The sequence below is a fragment of the Aegilops tauschii genome, chromosome 4 (genome assembly GCF_002575655.3).
Source record: "Aegilops tauschii subsp. strangulata cultivar AL8/78 chromosome 4, Aet v6.0, whole genome shotgun sequence".
NCBI classification, from domain to species: domain Eukaryota; kingdom Viridiplantae; phylum Streptophyta; class Magnoliopsida; order Poales; family Poaceae; genus Aegilops; species Aegilops tauschii.
Window position 1 is genome coordinate 465872892 of NC_053038.3, and position 6117 is coordinate 465879008.

Below are 6117 nucleotides of genomic sequence, written 5' to 3' on the forward strand. Positions count from 1 at the left end.
TGAGATGGAACAAGAGAGCAACTTATTGGAAGTAATACATTTTGATGTACGCAGTCTAATGAGTGCTGAGGCATGCAGTGGACATCGTTATGTTCTTACTTCACAGATGATTTGAGTAGATGCTGAGTGTATTTACTTGATGAAACACTAGTCTGAATTATTGAAAGGTTCAAGTAATTTCAGAGTAAAGTTGAAGATCGTCGTGACAAGAGGATAAAATGTCTGTGATATGATCATAGAGATGAGTATCTGAGATACGAGTTTGGCACACAATTGAGACATTGTGGAAAGTGTTTCACAATTAATACCGCCTGGAACACCATAGTGTGATGGTGTGTCCGAACATCATAACTGCACCCTATTGGATATGGTGCATACCATGATGTTTCTTATCAAATTACCACTATCATTTATGGGTTAGGCATTAGAGACAACCGCATTCACTTTAAAAGGGGCACCACGCAATTCCGTTGAGACGACACCGTTTATAGAAACCTACGTTGTCGTTTCTTAAAAGTTTGGGGCTGCGATGCTTATGTGAAAAAGTTTTAGGCTGATGAGCTCGAACCCAAAGCGGATAAATGCATCTTCATAGAATACCCAAAAACAGTTGGGTATACCTCCTATTTCAGATCTGGAAGCAAAGTAATTGCTTCTAGAAACGAGTCCTTTCTCGAGGAAAAGTTTCTCTCGAAAGAATTGAGTGGGAGGATGGTGGAGACTTGATAAGGTTATTGAACCGTCGCTTCAACTAGTATGTAGCATGGCACAGGAAGTTGTTCCTGTGGCACCTACACCAATTGAAGTGGAAGCTTATGATGGTGATCATGAAACTTCGGATCAAGTCACTACCAAACCTCGTAGGACGACGAGGATGCGCACTACTTCAGAGTAATGCGTGATCCTGCCTTGGAAGTCATGTTGCTAGACAACTATGAACCTACGAGCTATGGAGAAGCGATGGTGGGCCCATATTCCGACGAATGGCTCGAGGCCATGAAATCCGAGATAGAATCCATGTATCAGAACAAAGCATGGACTTTGGTGAACTTGCCCGATGATCGGCAAGCCATTGAGATAAATGGATCTTTAAGAAGAAGACGGACATGGACGGTAATGTTACCGTCTATGAAGCTCGACTTGTGGCAAAGAGTATTTTCACAAGTTCAAGGAGTTGACTACAATGAGTTTTTTCTCATCCGTAGCGATGCTTAGGTCCGTCGGAATCATGTTAGCATTAGCTACATTTATGAAATCTGGCAGATGGATGTCAAAACAAGTTTCCTTACCAGTTTTTCGTGAGGAAAGGTTGTATGTGATACATTCAGAAAGGTTTTGTCGATCCTAAGGATGCTAAAAGGTATGCTAGCTCCAGCGATCCTTCCAAGGTTTAGAGCAAGCATCTCGAAGTCAGAATATACGCTTTGATGGGGTGATCAAAGTTTTTGGGTTTATACAAAGTTTGTTAGAAACTTGTATTTACAATAAAGTGAGTGGGAGCGCTACAAGATTTCTGATAAGTATATGTGAATGACATATTGTTGATCCGAAATGATGTAAAATTTCTGAAAAGCATAAAGGGTTGTTTGAAAGGAGTTTTTCAAAGGAAGACCTGGATAAAGCTGCTTACATATTGGGCATCAAGATCCATAGAGATAGATCAAGACGCCTGATGATACTTTCAAAAGACAGCACACCTTCACATGATTTTGAAAGAGTTCAAAATAGATCAGCAAAGAAGGAGTTCTTGGCTGTGTTACAAGGTGTGAGTATTGAGTGAGACTCAAGACCTGACCACAACGGAAGATAGAGAAAGGACGAAGGTCGTCCCCTATGCTTTAGACATAGGCTCTATAGTATGCTATGCTGTGTACCGCACATGTAGTGTGCCTTGCCATGAGTTGGTCAAGAGGGTACAATGGTGATCCGGGAAAGGATCTCATGACAGCGGTCGAACTTATCCTTAGTACCTAGTGGATTAAGGAATTTTCTCGATTATGGAGGTGGAAAGGAGTTCGTCGTAAAGGGTTATGTCGATGCGAACTTTGACACTAATCCGGATGACTCTGAGTAGTAAACCGGATTCATATAGTAGAGCAATTATTTGAAATGGCTCCAAATAGCGCGTGGTAGCATCCACAAGATGACATAGATATTCGTAAAGCACACGGTTCTGAAAGGTTCAGACCCGTTGACTAATAACCTCTCTCACAAGCATAACATGACCAAACCAGAACACATTGAGTGATAATCACATAGTGATGTGAACCAGATTGTTGACTCTAGTAAACTCTTTAGATGTTGGTCACATGGTGATGTGACCAGTGAGTGTTAATCACATGGTGATGTGAACTAGATTATTGACTCTAGTGCAAGTGGGAGACTATTGGAAATATGCCCTAGAGGCAATAATAAATGGTTATTATTATATTTCTTTGTTCATGGTAATTGTCTATTATTCATGCTATAATTGTATTGTCCGGAAATCGTAATACATGTGTGAATACATAGACCACAACCTGTCCCTAGTAAGCCTCTAGTTGACTAGCTCGTTGATCAACAGATAGTCATGGTTTCCTGACTATGGACATTGGATGTCATTGATAACGGGATCACATCATTAGGAGAATGATGTGATGGACAAGACCCAATCCTAAGCATAGCATAAAAGATCGTGTAGTTTCGTTTGCTAGAGCTTTTCCAATGTCAAGTATCTTTTCCTTAGACCATGAGATCGTGCAACTCCCGGATACCGTAGGAGTGCTTTGGGTGTGCCAAACGTCACAACGTAACTGGGTGACTATAAAGGTGCACTACGGGTATCTCCGAAAGTGTCTGTTGGGTTGGCACGGATCGAGACTGGGATTTGTCACTCCGTGTGACGGAGAGGTATCTCTGGGCCCACTCGGTAATGCATCATCATAATGAGCTCAATGTGACTAAGGAATTAGTCACGGGATCATGCATTGCGGTACGAGTAAAGAGACTTGCCAGTAACGAGATTGAACAAGGTATTGGGATACCGACGATCGAATCTCGGGCAAGTAACATACCGTTTGACAAAGGGAATTGCATACGGATTGATTGAATCCTCGACACCGTGGTTCATCCGATGAGATCATCGTGGAACATGTGGGAGCCAACATGGGTATCCAGATCCCGCTGTTGGTTATTGACCGGAGAGGCGTCTCGGTCATGTCTGCATGTCTCCCGAACCCGTAGGGTCTACACACTTAAGGTCCGGTGACGCTAGGGTTGTAGAGATATATGTATGCGTAAACCCTAAAGTTGTTCAGAGTCCCGGATGAGATCCCGGACTTCACGAGAGGTTCCGGAATGGTCCGGAGGTGAAGAATTATATATAGGAAGTCCAGTTTCGGCCACCGGGAAAGTTTCGGGGGTTACCGGTATTGTACCGGGACCACCGGAAGGGTCCCGAAGGTCCACCGGGTGGGGCCACCTATCCTGGAGGGCCCCGTGGGCTGAAAGCGGAAGGGAACCAGCCCTTAGTGGGCTGGGGCGCCCCCCTTGGGCCTCCCCCCATGCGCCTAGGGTTGGGAACCCTAGGGGGGAGCTTTCCCCTTGCCTTGGGGGGCAAGGCACCCCCTTCCCCCCACTTGGCCGCCGCCCCCCTTGGAGATCTGATCTCCCAAGGGCTGGCGCCCCCCAGGGGTCCTATAAATAGTGGGGGGGAGGGAGGGCAGCAAGCTACAGCCTTGGGCGCCTCCCTCCTCCCCTGCAACACCTCTCTCTCTCTCTCTCTCGCAGAAGCTTGGCGAAGCCCTGCCGGAGACCCGCTACATCCACCACCACGCCGTCGTGCTGCTGGATCTCCATCAACCTCTCCTTCCCCCTTGCTGGATCAAGAAGGAGGAGACGTCGCTGCACCGTACGTGTGTTGAACGCGGAGGTGCCGTCCGTTCGGCACTCGGTCATCGGTGATTTGGATCACGGCGAGTACGACTCCGTCATCCACGTTCATTGGAACGCTTCCGCTCGCGATCTACAAGGGTATGTAGATGCACTCCTTTCCCCTCGTTGCTAGTAGACTCCATAGATGCATCTTGGTGAGCGTAGGAAAATTTTAAATTATGCTACGATTCCCAACAGAGGTGTGTCAGGATGTAACCTCAGATACTCCTGAGAGTAGGCCTCCTTCTTCTCCGCGGTCTTGCCGTAGTACTTGGCCTCGCCAGGCTTGGGCTTTCTCCGCGTATGGGCGATCTCCCACGCCTCCATGTGTGAGAGCGGCCGCTTCAGTTTCTCCTCCTGCACCACCAAACAGAGGTTAGTCATACATAAGAAAGTGACGATAAATAGAAGAAGAAGAATGTTTAATGTACATAGATATACCTGAAGTGTCTTGTGGACAAAGTGGTTCCGGTTTCCCTGGGCATGTACTCCCTCGTTCCCTCGGTTAGCCGTGTTTTTCGTGCTCTTAGCCGCCCGGTTTCCATCCTGACCGAGCCACAGATCCACCAATGCCGCCCATCCCTCGTATTTTCCGTAAGACCAATTTGAACACACCTACATAATGAAAGCATAATGGCATGTCAACACGAAATGATGAAATTTACCACAAACGTCGGAATGAAAAATTTGTTATACTTACCATCAGGTACTCGTCCCTCTGCAAGGTAAGGTTGTCCCTCCGTGCTTCTCCCTTGGTCATCTTCACGCCAAGAGCATCGTGATAATATTGCGAGATGGCCACCCAACGCACCTCGTACTGCGTCTGGCGGGCCTTCTTCTTCGCTTGGCGCAACACGATCTCGTCGGCAGTGGACTTGTGCTCATGAAGAACTCGATAGTATTTGTACAATCATTCATGAAACCAGAATGGAAGAAGCCATGAGTTAAACCATTCGATGATAAACTATGAACGGAACTAAAGACTCGTGATTCTGTAGAGAACTCACCCAAAAATTTGTGATCACGGCCTTAGCATGCGACTCATGGTCTGGGTGGGGGCCGCTTCCTAGTGGTCCCAGCTCGTGGCCAAAACCCGGCGCTCCGGCTGCCTGACTGGATCCGGACAGAACAGCCCCAGCCAGTGTGTCTTCAGCAAGACGTTGATGAGGCCGTTGGGAAGGCGGCCCCCTTTAGGAATTCTCCAGTTGCCGCAAAAGATATAAATAATGAAAATATTAGCATGTGTACAACCAAAAGAATGAAAATATAAGCATGTGTACAAGCAAAAGAATTAAATTATGATTAAGTGGCACTTACTCTTTCCCCGTGGGCTCAATGAGCCACTTCTGCTCCTCGGTAGCAGGAAGGTGGGTAGGGAGCTTTGCGTTACCGCGCAGCCACCCCTTCTTGTTGCCAACCCCCTCCCCGCCACCACCATCCTCCTCGCCTGCCTCCTCCTCCTCGCCCCCCTCCCCAACCTCCTCCCCTCCTCCTCGCCCCCCTCCATACCTCCTCCTCCTCCTCGTCCTCCTGAACCTCCTCGCGAACCTCCTCCTCCTCGTCGTCTTCCTCCTCGGTAGAGGGTGCCTCACTAGAGGAGGGTACCTCACTAGAGGAGGGCCTCAAAGACAACGCCCCTAAATCGGTGAGGGAGGGCTCTTTCTGGCCGCAACCCCCTCTAGTGGCTCTCCCCCACCCCGTCCCCCTCTAGGGGCTCTCCCCCACCCCCTCCTCCTCTAGAGGCACCTCTCCCTCGACCTCCCTGTGATGAGTCATCCTCAAGTAGTCTGGGGGAAGAGTACGGGGTCGACCACTCCAACTAACCATGCCGACGACCTTGGCTAGGAAACCCGCGCCATCGGCCTTCCCCTTGCCCATGTTCCGCGAACCTGCATTGAAAAGAGAATAAAAAATTAGTACATTAATAATGAAGAAAAAACATAATAACGAGGAATAAAAAACACATTAATAAATAAGCATAAATGGCATATTCCTAAACCATAGAAAAAAGACATGAAACGTACATCTGCTAGAACCCATACAAATCATCAATTTTGTAACCGATTTCTCGATCGGTCTCATCGTCACTATCATGCATATCATCTTCGTTGTCTGACGGAGGTGGAGGCTCTTCCTCATCGTCAGCGTCTTCGTTTAACCTTTCTAGCATAAGTATGTCATTTTCATTAACAATGGTATCACCAT